The sequence below is a fragment of the Bos javanicus genome, chromosome 18 (genome assembly GCF_032452875.1).
Source record: "Bos javanicus breed banteng chromosome 18, ARS-OSU_banteng_1.0, whole genome shotgun sequence".
Taxonomy (NCBI): domain Eukaryota; kingdom Metazoa; phylum Chordata; class Mammalia; order Artiodactyla; family Bovidae; genus Bos; species Bos javanicus.
Genome location: NC_083885.1, coordinates 48,964,821 through 48,978,609, shown reverse-complemented (window position 1 = coordinate 48,978,609; position 13,789 = coordinate 48,964,821). Strand labels below are relative to the sequence as shown.

The window sequence follows — 13,789 nt, the reverse complement described above, 5'->3', positions numbered from 1 at the left end:
GCTGTTACTCGACCTCGCTGGGACTTGGTTTCTTCCCCTGTGAAATGACGGTGATAACAGTATGAACACTATGGTCTATGGTGAAGTTTAAACCAGTTGACACATGAAATTGCATGCTGAGAACAGGGCCTGGCCCAGAGTAAGGGCTGGATAAGAATCAGCTGTTATTTTTATGATTATTAATGTGTGAGTTCCAGAAATTGCCTTGGGATGTAGGTGGGACCGTGCTTCCCTAGTGGCTCAGACTTACCGTGGCTCAGAATCTACCTGCAATGCAGGAGACCTGGGTTTGATCCCTGGGTGGAGAAGATCCCCTTCAGGAGGGCATGGCAACCCACACCAGTATTCTTGCCTGGTGAATCCCATGGACAGAGGAGCCTGGTAGGCTACAGTCCAGGGAGGCGGACTAAGCACTAACTAACTAGGTGGGAGCCAGTGAGACCTCTCTGTAAAAGGTTTGTGACCTGTTTGAAGGTTGTAAGTGGCTTGCCACGATACCCTTGGATATTTTCCCAGAGCCTGGCTTGGACGGTAAAGAATCCACCTGCAACGTGGGAGACCTGAGTTCAATCCCTGGAGAAGGGCATGGCTACCCACTTCAGTATTCTTGCCTGGAGAATTCCACGGACAGAGGAGCTTGGCAGGCTATGGTCCATGGGGTCGCAAAGAGTCTGACATGACAGAGCGACTTTCATTCCCTCATTTTGCCAGAGCAGCAGGAAAAGTCAGAGGTCCAGGTTTTCTTTGCTTCTTCTTGTCTGACAAAATGACTCCACAATTTGGCTTTGTAAATTCAAGCAGAGCTGTATCTGCAGATTGTGTACACCAGTTTCCAAGAACAACACTGGGGGTGTGGTTCAAGATGGGCTTTTGCACTGCTTGGATTTTTCTCCACCTCCTGGAGTCTCCGTTACAGCTTAAAATCTAAAAAAATAAAATAAAAAAAAGCAGCCCTTTTAGTCAAACTCAAATAACCTCAAGACCCTGCTCACCCTCAGCAATTGTTTTTGCTTTTAATTTTTTGGCTGCTCAGCAGGGCCTGTGGGCCAATAGTTCCCCTATCCGGGGATTGAACCCTCTGCCTCTTCATTCGATGTGTGGAGTCCTACCCAGCAGACCACCAGGGAAATTCTACCCTTAGCAATTTTAACTTCCTCCTGTGTGTGTGTTCAGTCGTGTCCGACTCTTTGTGACTCCATGGACTGTAACCCACCAGGCTTCTCAGTCCGTGGCATATCCCAGGTGAAGAATACTGAAGCAGGTTGCAATTTCCTCCTCCAACGGATCTTCCCGACCCAGGGATCAAACCTTCGTCTCTTTCGTCTCCTGCATTGGTGGTTGGGTTCTTTGCTACTAGTGCTACCTGAAGTTTTTTTGCTAAAGTCACCTGGGGTAGGCTGGTGAAGCCCTTCCCCGAATCATGTTTTTACATGCATTAAAAAAAAAATATATACAGGATACAAAGGAAATGGATGCTATTACACAGATGCAGGAAATTTTTTATATATGTGATACAGTAATATATGTACTTCTTTATCAATGCATTAAAAATGTTAGTAATTTAGAAACTTTGTTGAGTGTATTGATGGTGTTTGAGTCTTGTGACAACTACAATAGGGATGACTATAATAGGGTGTAAAAACATCTGTAATTTCTTCTCATGACAAAGCCAGAAATCTGCTGTGTCCTGGGGTTGGCCCTTCCAATCCCCCACCATGTTAGAAGCACCTGGGAAATTTCAATTACAGCAGCAGTTCGTAAACTACCCTCTTAAAAATTATTGAGGACCCCAAAGAGTTTTGTTATATGTGGGGTTATATCTATCAATATTTACCATGGAAGAAACCCTGAATATTTATTGGAAGGACTGGTGCTGAAGCTCCAATACTTTGGCCACCTGATGGGAAGAGCTGACTCATGAGAAAAGACCCTGATACTGGGAAAGATTGAAGGCGGGAGGAGAAGGGGACAACAGAGGATGAGATGGTTGGATGGCATCACTGACTCACTGAACAGGAACATGATCAAACTCTGGGAGATGGTAAGGAAAAGGGAAGCCTGGCGTGCCGCAGTCCATGAGATCGAAAAGAGTTGGACATGACTGAGCGACTGGACAACAACAGTGTAAGAAAATAAAACTGAGAATTTTTTTTTTCTTTTCTTTCCTTTTTCTTTCTTTTGGCCGTGTCACAAGGATGGTGAGATCTTAGTTTCCCAAGCTGGGCTCTCTGTAGTGAAAGCACCGACTCCTAACCATTGGACCTCCAGGGATTCCCAGAAAGAGGAAGTTTTTGAAACTCAAGAATACACGTGCATACGTTTCATTAGCCATCACAGTGATGACGTCATCGCAGGTCAGGTAGCTTCTAAAGAGTGAAAAGGACAAACACATCTTATGAAAATCGCTTTGTTCCCAAACCACATGCTGAGGATCATTGAATTGAAGGGCTGTCAAAGCAAAGTTGTTTTTCCAGTCCGAGTTCACATGGCCCCTGAATTCTATCGCTGAGTCAGGTTAAAAAGCCCCATTGCGGGGTTTCTCTGGTGGCTCAGTGGTGAAGAGTCTGCCTGCCAATGCGGGAGACATGGGTTCAACCCCTGCTCTGGGAAGATCCCACAGGCCACGGAGCAACTAAGCCCGTGTGCCACAACTATTGAGCCTGTGCTCTAGAGCCCATAAACCACAACTCCTGAGCCTACTTGCCCCAACTACTAAAGCCTGTGTACCCTTAGAGCCTGTGCTGTGCAACAAGAGAAGCCACTGCAATGAGAAACCCGCACACCACAACCAAGAGTAGCCCCCGCTCGCCACAACCAAGACCACAGCCAAAAAGAAAACCCACTGGGGACTTCCTTGGTAGTCCAAAGGTTAGGACTCTGCACTTTGACCACTGGGGGCCTCAGGTTCCATCCTGGTGGGGGAAGTAAGATCCCACAAGCTGAGCAGCCAAAAAAGAAAAAAGCCCTACTGGAATTGTACTTTTTGGTCCCTGATGTAGCTGATAAAGGGGTCATAGCTCACTTATGACCCCTTTCCTCTGTCCTAATCATACGCAGGCCTCTTGCCTACTCTCAGGACAGCCATATAATTACTTCTAGTTTCTCTTTTTAGATACTTCTATGCTTTTGATAAATAGACTCCCATTTTCCTATTTCTTATTCTCTCCTTAGAGTAATCTTGTGGTGGCGAACAGAAGATCTACTCTGGGGTGACTTAGCCTGTGTTTAGATCTAGCATTAACCAGCTTAGGGAAATGATTGAACCTCACCGTGCCTCAGTTTCTCCATCTGTTAAATGGTGATACTAATAGTGGCCATCTTAGAGGGTTATGTGACAATTAAATCAGGTAATAGATATAAGCTACTTAGAACAGTGCCCAGCACAGAGCCAGCGCCACACACAGTGCCTCCCAGTTATTTACCCGAGACTTCCAGTCTGCCCAGTTTGTAAGGTAAGGCTATAACGAACCTACTTTTCAGAGTCATTTTTAATTATTTATCCTTCACCCCCACCCCCCAGGCTGCTGGGTGTGCCTGTGCCTGCTCAGTAGGAATGATGGACTTGGCTCTCGAGAGAATAGTCTGGATTTCTTCCTGGGGAGGATCACCTCTCCTTGAAGAGTGATCCGCAGGCTGGTACCCGCTGGGTGCCCGTAATAGGATGACTGTGGTGCTGCTCCCCGGGCCAGAGATCAGGGGAGCAGCGAAACCCTCTACCTGAAGAGTCCTGCCATCCTAGATGTCAGTTCAGTGGCCCTGACCACGAGGTAGCCTGTCTCTGTCACTCACAGCCCTGCAGAAGTAGGTGAAGGGAAGTGTTTGCCTCCATCTCCTCCCCCGGCAGACAACAGAAGTCTCTCAGTTAAAAAACCACGTAAGTCTTCCTTACTGCAGCAGTGTGATCCATAATAAAGTGAAGTAACAAATTAAAAAAATATATATTTTGCAATCTTTTATTGCAAAATATGGCATACATATAGAAAAGCACATGAAACATAAATGTTCTACTGAATGAATTATGACAAACACACTTGTGTAACCACCACCCAGGTGAGGAAACAGATCTTCCCAGGTTTCTACAAATTCCCTCCAGTCTCCTCCCAGGCACGGCTTTCTCCCTCCCCATGAAGGTACCCACTTCACTAACTTCTACCTGATTTAGGTTACCGCACCTAAGTATGTCTCTTCATGCCTCTTTCATTTTGCCTGCTCCCCACATGACATAAACCGAACTATACACTGTGAACTCCTGTGTCTCTCTTCTTTCTCTCAACGTTCAGTTCAGTTGCTCAGTTGTGTCCGACTCTTTGTGACCCCATGGACTACAGCGCACCAGGCTTCCCTGTCCATCACCAACCCCCGAAGCTTGCTCAAATTCTTGTCCATCGAGTCAGTGATGCCATCCAACCATCTCATCCTCTGTTGTCCCCTTCTCCTCCTGCCTTCAGTCTTTCCCAACATCAGGGTCTTTTACACTGAGTCAATTCTTCGCATCAGGTGACCAAAGTATTAGAGTTTCAGCTTCACCATCAGTCCTTCCAATGAATACTCAGGACCGATTTCCTTTAGGATGGACTGGTTGGATCTCATTGCAGGCCAAGGGACTCTCAAGAGTCTTCTCCAACACCACAGTTCAAAAGCATCAATTCTTCGGCGCTCTGTTTTCCTTATGGTCCAACACTCACATCCACACATGGCTCCTGGAAAAACCACTGCTTTGACTAGATGGACCTTTGTTGGCAAAGTAATGTCTCTGCTTTTTAATATGCTGTCTAGGTTGGTCACAGCTTTTCTTCCAAGGAGCAAGTGTCTTTTAATCTCATGGCTACAGTCACCATCTGCAGTGATTTTGGAGCCCAAGAAAATAAAGTCTCTCACTGTTTCCATTGTTTCCCCATCTATTTGCCATGAAGTGATGGGACTGGATGCCACAATCTTAGTTTTTTGAATGTTGAGTTTTAAGCCAGCTCTCAACATTATGACTGCAGAATTTAGCCAGGTTGGGTCTATACATACAGTCTATTCCTTCTTATGGTCAAGTACCATTCCATCCTGTGAATACTCTACAGTTTATTTATTTACTGACTGTAGATGGAATTTTGAGTTCTTTCCATTTTTTGTCTCTTACAAATGGTATTCTTAACTTTCTAGTACATATTTTGTTCTAGTACATTTACAGTATATTGTGAACATATGTATACATTTCTCTTGTGTATGAATCCAGGAGTAGACTAGCTGGCTCATGGGAGATAGAGATAGACAGACAGACAGACAGATAGATAGATAATAGATAGATACTACCAAAGAGTTTTCCAAAGTGGTTGTAATAATTTATTCTCCTTCCTCCAGCCATGTTGGAGCATTTCCATTGTTCCGCATCCTCGCCAACACTTGGCCATGTCAGGCGTTTTATTTTTAGCCATTCTGGTGGATCTGTAGTGGTAGCTCATAATAGTTTTAATTTGCATTTCCCTGATGAGCAATTAAAATTGACCATCTTTTCATTTGCATACTGGTCTTGTGGATATCCATTATCTTGGTGTGTTTGTTCATGTGTCTTGCACAATTTTCTATGGGTTGTTTGTTTTTAAAATGAATTTGCTCTTTATATATTCTGAACACCAGCCATTTGTTAGTTATATGAACTATGAACATCTCCTACTGTGGCTTGCCTTTTTACACACACTCTCTCTCTTTTTAAAAAAATATATTCTGTCAATTAGGTGTTTTTTTTGTTTTTTGTTTTTTGTTTTTGCTGTTCTGGGTCTTAGTTGCAGCATGTGGGATTTAGTTCCTTGACCAGGGACTAAATCTGGGCCCACTGCATTGGGACCGTGAAGTCTTAACCACTGGACCACCTGGGAAATCACATCTTTTTACTCTCTTAATGGCATTTTTTAGATGCTTTTGAACTATGGTGTTGGAGAAGACTCTTGAGAGTCCCTTGGACTGCAAGGAGATCCAACCAGTCCATTCTAAAGGAGATCAGTCCTAGGTGTTCTTTGGAAGGACTGATGCTAAGGCTGAAACTCCAGTACTTTGGCCACCTCATGCAAAGAGTTGATTCATTGGAAAAGACTCTGATGCTGGGAGGGATTGGGGGCAGGAGGAGAAGGGGAAGACAGAGGATGAGATGGCTGGATGGCATCACTGACTCGATGGACGTGAGTCTGAGTGAACTCTGGGAGTTGGTGATGGACAGGGAGGCCTGGCGTGCTGTGATTCATGGGGTTGCAAAGAGTCAGACACGACTGAGCGACTGAACTGAACTGAACTGAACTGAATGGACAGAAAGTCTTAACTTTAGCATCACTCAATTTCTCAATTTTTCTTTATGGATTTTTTTTTAATCCTATTAAAGCTATATCCCCATGTTTCTGAAACATATTGATATTCTCTTATTTTCCAAAAGTTTTATCATTTGCATTACATTTAGGTTGGCAATCTATCTGCAACTGATTTCTGTGTATGGTGTGAGGTGGGGTTGTTAATGTTTTTAAACTAATACACATGGCTAATAAAATAAAGATAAATGAGTCTGCTTTCTTAAGGGGACTTCTTTCTAAAATATTCTTTCCTTAAGAAAGTAAATCATCTTATTACTGAAAAATAAGAAAGTAGACAGAGCCAGAAAAGGATAACCAGCTCAAATTCAGCTGACACACCTGAATTTGAATCCTGGGTTTGCCATTTCTTGGCTGGGTAACCTTGGACTAGTTCCACTCTTCTCTTAGTCTCAGTGTCCTAATCTCTAAAATGGGTTCGGCAATGGCTACTTCTTTTTTTAAGACTTTTTTTTTTAATGTGGAGCAGTTTTAAAACTTTTAATTTATTTTTGATTGGAGGATAATTGCTTTACAATATTGTGTTGGTTTCTGCCATACATCAACATGAATCAGCCATAGGTATACACATGTTCCCTCCCTCTTGAGTTACCTTCCCACCTCCCACCCCGCTCCACCCCCTACCTTGTCACAGAGCACCGGGTTTGAGCTCCCTGTGTCGTACAGCAAATTCCCACTGGCGATCTGTTTTACATATGGTAATGTATATGCTTCAGTGTGGCTCTCCCAGTTCGTCCCATCTTCTCCTTCTCCCACCGTGTCCACAAGTCTTCCCTACACCTGCGTTTCACTGCTGCCCTGCATATAGGTTCATTAATACCATTTTTCTAGATTGCATGTTGTTATCGTTCATTCCCTGAGTCGTGACCAACTCTTTGCAACCCCATGGACTGCAGTATGCCAGGCCTCCCCGTCCCTCACCATCTCCCAAAGCTTGCCCAAGTTCATGTCCATTGCATTGGTGATGCCATTCAGCCATCTCATCCTGACACCCTCTTCTCCTTCTGCCCTCAATCTTTCCCAGCATCAGTGACTTTTCCAATGAGTTGGCTGTTCGCATCAGGTGGCCAAAATACTGACACTCCAGCTTCAGCATCAGTCCTTCCAATGAGTATTCAGGATCGATTTCCCTCAAGATTGACTGGTTTGATCTTTTTGCTGTCCCCGGGACTGTCAGCAGTCTAGATTCCATATATATATATTAATATATGATAGTTGTTTTTCTCTTTCTGGCTTACTTCACTTTGTGTAATAGACTCTAGGTACATGATGTGGACCATTTTTAAAGTCTTTATTGAATATGTTAGAACACTGCTTCTGTTTCATGTGGGGTTTTTTTGGCCTTGAGCCATGTGGGGTCTTAGCTCCCCAAACAGGGATGGAACTACACCCCCTACATTGGAAGGCAAAGTTTTAAGCACTGGGCCATGAGGGAAGTCCCTGGCTACTTCATAAGTGCTTAGAAAGATACAGCATGTAAAGCCTATATCATAGGGTGAGGCACAAAGAAAGAACTCAATTAATAGTAGCTGCAATGGTTAACAAAACATTTCATTTAATCACTCAGTGTTCATTTACCCTTAAGCTACTGCTCGTAACAGTGGGTGTCCCTCATTGGAGCCTTTTTTCTTAGACACTGGATCTGAGTTGAATCACGATCATCTGACATACCAATGTTATTTTACTGGACTCTTCTAAACATTCTTTTGTAATGACTGTGTGATATTTCATTGTGTGGTGAAATTCACCTGTTCTGCGGAGAAGAGAAATGGCATTAATGGATGAAAAACCAGGTGTTTGGAGCCAGGTGGCCAGGGTTCAAACCCAGCTTCCAACTCTAGTAGCTCTAAGTCCTTTGGCTCTCTGTGCCTCAGTGTCCTCATCTGTAAAATGGGGATAACATACTGCGTACTTGATATGTTTTTAGAGAATTGCTGAGAATTAGACCAGTGAGTGGCTGTAGTGAACAAAGTACAGTATCAAAAGTAGTATTTGGTGTAAACAGAGTCCTCAGAAATCCTAATAGAAATATTTCAGGGTTTTGCAATTCATTATAAAAGATAAAGTAGACTGATGGAGATAGTTCGATGAATCAGTAGATGTGTAATAAAGCAAGAGTAGTAAAATGCTAATGGTCGAATCTAGGTGATGAATATGTGGGTTTCTTATAAAATTATTTTACATTTTTTGTATGTTTAAAATTTTTCATAATAAATTTTGGGAAAGTACTTGAGGGAGATCCATGTAGCTATTGCTATTGATGATCTTGGTGAAAACAGAGCAGCAATTGCTAGGAGCACTGCTGTGTGCCAGGTGCCCTGCTTAGGAAATAGCTCATTTGATGATCTGTAATGATTTGATACTCTGTAATGCAGACTCTAGGAGGCCCATTTTATAGATAGGAAAATTGAGGTTTGGCAAACCTTAGCAACTTACTGTGTGGCCTTCAGGTCACTGAATTGGTCCAAGGCAGAAGAGGCCTATGGGATCCAGAGGAGGTGATTGATGGAGGGACAGCTCCCTTCTAGGAGGGTGGCCTACTCTTCAGGGACAGGGACCTGGGCAGACAGGTCTTGGGGTCCCACCTGGGGAAGGTTCCTTGTTATCACAGCTGCCATATATAGATGGAGCACTCCCCATGTGCAGGCATCACACTGAGTGCTTTGCATAAACAATCTCATTGATACTGCACCCTGGCTATTAACCTCATTTTTAAATTTTAAATTTTCATTTTGGCTGTGCTGGGTCTTTGGCTTAGTTGCTCTATGGCATGTGGGATCTTAGTTCCCCAATCAAAGATCAAACCTGTATCCTCTGCATTGGAGGTGGATTCTTAACCACTGGACCACCAGGAAGTCCTCTAGCCCCATTTTATAGATGGAGAAACTGAGGCTAAGAGAGATTGAACAATTTAGCCAACATCATACAGCCTGTATATAGTCAAGCTGGGACTAAGACCCTGGTGTGTCTCATGTGATAGCCTGGGATGTGAATGCTTTTAGGAGAGACTTTTCCCCAGCTAGGATATTCTCTGTTGAGAAATACTGTCAACGCCACCCTCAGTTTTATCCAGAATCTGCCCACTTCCCTCCCTTCCCCAGCAGCTACCCATCAGCTCCTTCCTGGACTGTCCTAGCAGCCCCCTCTCATGTCTCCATGCTTCCATCCTGTCCCCACTGTCTTCCCCACATGCAACCACAGGAATCTTGTTAACCCCTGAGCAAGGCCACGGTCCTCCCCTGCCCAGAGTCCTCCCTGTGGCCGATCCCACACCATCTGCCCCAGCCACCATTCTATCCTCACTCCTGCTACTCAACCCTGGCTCAGTCTCCCCCAGATACAGAGGCTTCTATCCTGTTCCTTGAGCACAACAGATGCATTCTTATCTCAGGGCCTTTGCACCGGCTACTCTCTCTGCCTTGAACATTTTTTCCTGATGCCCCTATGCTGGAAAAGACTGTTGAGAGTCCCTTGGACAGTAAGGAGATCAAACCAGTAAATCCTAAAGGAAATCAACCCTGAATATTCATTGGAAGGACTGATGCTGATGCTAAAGCTCCAATACTTTGGCCACCTGATGCGAAGAACTGACTCATTTGAAAAGACCCTGATGCTGGGAAAGATTGAAAGCAGCAGGAAAAGGGGGCGACAGAGGATGAGATGGTAGGATGGCATCATTGACTCTATGGACATGAGTTTGAGCAAACTCTGGGAGACAGTGAAGGACAGGGAACCTGGCGTGCTGCAGTCCACGGGGTTGCAAAGAGTCAGACAGGACTGAGCGACTGAACAACAACGTAACTTTCTCCTTCCTGCCTTCAGACTTGACCCAAATGTCACCTTATCAGTGAGGTTCTCCTTGACTTCCTGATGGAAAATAACAATCCACCTCCACACATCGTTCTGAATCCCCTAAGTCAGGGGTCTGGAGACTTTCGGTAAAGGTGGTTGTGGTTGTATAGTCGCTCACTCATGTCGGACTCTATTGTGACCCCGTGCACTGTAACCCACCAGGCTCCCCATCCATGGGATTTCCCAGGCAAGAATACTGGAGTGGGCTGCCATTTTCTTTTCTAGGGGATCTTCCTGACCCAGGGATAGAACCCGTGCCTCCCGCTTGGCAGGCAGATTCTTCACCACTGAGCCACCTGGGAAGATATTAAAGAGTTTAGGCTTCAGTAGCCATATGCTCTGTGTCATAGCTTCTCAACTCTGGTTATAACACAAAAGCAATCACAGACAATATGTAACTGAATGAGCATGGCCATGTTGCAATAAAATTTTATTCATGGACATTGAAATGTGAATTTCATGCAAATATTATATATCACAGGGACTTCCCTGGCGGTCCTGTGGTTAAGATTCCGGGCTTCCAATGCAGGGGGCACAAGTTCAAACTCTGATTGGGGAACTAAGATTAAGATCCCACATGCCGTGAACCACAACCAAAAAGAAAAACATTCTCTTTAAAAAAAAAAATAGTGGATTATATTTGATTTAAGTGTTGTGACAAAATATTCTCTTGATTTTATTTTCCCAAACATTAGTAATTGTAGTGTTAGTCGTTCAGTCGTTGACATTCCCTTCTGCAGGGGATCTTCCTGACACAGGGATCAAACCCAGGTGTCCTGCATTGCAGGCAGATTCTTTACCTTCTGAGCTACATTAAAAGATATAAAAACCATCCTTAGCTTGGGAACTGTACAAAAGCAAATGGCAGGCTAGATTGTACCTGGGTGCTACAGTTTGCTGACCCCTGTCCTAAGCCCACCCTGCCCAATGTTTTCACATCACCTTCTAACAGTCTGTAATATTTATTTATGTGTTATATTTATTATCTAACTTCCCCGCTAGTCTGTCAGCTTCAAAAATGCAGGGACTGGGGACTTTCCTGGTGGTCTGGTGGTTAAGAATCTGCTTTGCAATGCAGCGTACACAGTTTCTATCCCCAGCTGAGAAATTAAGGTCCCACATGCCGCAGGCTCACTGCAACAAAGATTCAACACAGCTGAATAAATAAATATATCTATTTTTAAAAGACAGGGATTTTGCCCCTGGCTGGCAGCATGGAGGCCGCACGATGCCTGGAGTTACTGTAAAAGACATGAACCAGCAGGAGTTGGTCAGAGCTCTGGCAGCCTTCCTCAAAAAGTCCGGGAAGCTGAATGGGTGGACACCGTCAAGCTGGCCAAGCATAAAGAACTTGCTCCCTACGATGAGAACTGGTTCTACACACGAGCTGCTTCCACGGCACGGCACCTGTACCTCCCGGGTGGCGCTGGGGTTGGCTCCATGACCAAGATCTATGGGGGGCGCCAGAGGAACGGCGTCATGCCCAGCCACTTCAGCAGAGGCTCCAAGAGCGTGGCCCGGCGGGTCCTCCAAGCCCTGGAGGGGCTGAAAATGGTGGAAAAGGACCAAGATGGGGGCCGCAAACTGACGCCTCAGGGACAGAGAGATCTGGACAGAATCGCTGGACAGGTGGCAGCTGCCAACAAGAAGCATTAGAACAAATGATGCTGGGTTAATAAAGTGCCTCGTTCGTTAAAAAAAAAAAAAAAGGTGAAAAGACAGACTTCAGAATGGGAGAAAATAATAGCAAATGAAGCAACTGACAAACAACTAATCTCAAAAATATACAAGCAACTCCTGCAGCTCAATTCCAGAAAAATAAACAACCCAATCAAAAACTGGGCCAAAGAACTAAATAGACATTTCTCCAAAGAAGACATACAGATGGGTAACAAATACACGAAAAGATGCTCAACATCACTCATTATCAGAGAAATGCAAATCAAAACCACAATGAGGTACCATTTCATGCCAGTCAGAATGGCTGCGATCCAAAAGTCTACAAGCAATAATGCTGGAGAGGATGTGGAGAAAAGGCAACCCTCTTACACTGTTGGTGGGAATGCAAACTAGTACAGCCACTATGGAGAACAGTGTGGAGATTCCTTAAAAAACTGGAACTAGAACTGCCATACAACCCAGCAATCCCACTGCTGGGCATACACACCGAGGAAACCAGAAGGGAAAGAGACACGTGTACCCCAATGTTCATCGCAGCACTGTTTATAATAGCCAGGACATGGAAGCAACCTAGATGTCCATCAGCAGATGAATGGATAAGAAAGCTGTGGTACATATACACATGGAGTATTACTCAGCCATTAAAAAGAATACATTTGAATCAGTTCTAATGAGGCGGTTGAAACTGGAGCCGATTATACAGAGTGAAGTAAGCCAGAAAGAAAAACACCAATACAGTATACTAACGCATATATATGGGATTTAGAAAGATGGTAATGATAACCCTGTATGCAAGACAGCAAAAGAGACACAGATGTATAGAACAGTTTTTTTGGACTCTGTGGGAGAGGGAGGTAGGGATGATTTGGGAGAAAGGCATTGAAACATGTATAATATCATATAAGAAATGAATTGCCAGTCCAGGTTTGATGCAGGATACAGGATGCTTGGGGCTGGTGCCCTGGGATGACCCAGAGGAATAGTATGGGGAGGGAGGTGGGAGTGGGGTTCAGGATGGGGAACATGTGTACACCCGTGGCAGATTCATGTTGATGTATGGCAAAACCAATACAATATTGTAAAGTAATTAGCCTCTAATTAAAATAAATAAATTAAAAAAAAAAGACAGGGATTTTGTCTGACTGGCACACGGTAGGTGCACAATAAAGATTTGTTAAATGATTGAATACTTGAATGAATCTTATTGATTACTGAAAGCATGAACTGAAGCTTTATTTCCACCACCTTCCTCACGTAGGGTAACCATGGCCAGTGCCCATCCAGGAGGAACCTGCTAAATGATGAGTCCAAGAATTAGAGATTGGAAGGAAGAGATTAGCAGGGAACCATTTCCTCTCACCCTGACCTTTGGCCTTCATGATTTCATCCTGTCTGTGATGTCATGGGTCAGGCGACCTGAGAGCCATCAGAGGTGAAGGGCATGCCGAGGGCACAGCTCATCTACTCAGAGATGCCATCCTGCCTCAGATTATCACAGGAAGGGTGACTCACCTCCTCAGATGTGGAACCTTCTTGGGACAGAGCCAGGGCAACTCCCCTCCCCAGCCCCGCCTTCTCTGTGAACCCTGTCTCCCGCCCACCTGGTAATTATGGCGGCAGGCAGCTCGGTGCTCACTACGTGTCAGGTACCACGAGTGTGATTATGTGAATTTCACAGATCTCCTCATATCCCCATTTTCTTTTTTTTAAATTAAATTTTAAATTTTATTTATTGTTGACTGCCCTGAGTCTTCGTTCCTTTGTGTGGGCTTTCTCTAGTTGCAGCGATTGCGGGGCTACCCTTCTCTGCGGTATGTGAGCGTCTCATTGCAGTGGCCTCTCCTGTTACAGAGCATGGGCTCTAGGCACGTGAGTTTCAGTACAGTTGTGGCTCTCGGGCTTAGTTGCCCCAT

The 13,789-nt window shown here is 44.5% G+C and overlaps 1 pseudogene; it reads left to right on the top strand.

The window, feature by feature from the left end:
- Window positions 1–11,398: 11,398 nt before the first annotated feature.
- Window positions 11,399–11,893, top strand: LOC133229866 (small ribosomal subunit protein eS19-like; annotated as a pseudogene).
- The last annotated feature ends 1,896 nt before the right edge of the window (window positions 11,894–13,789 follow it).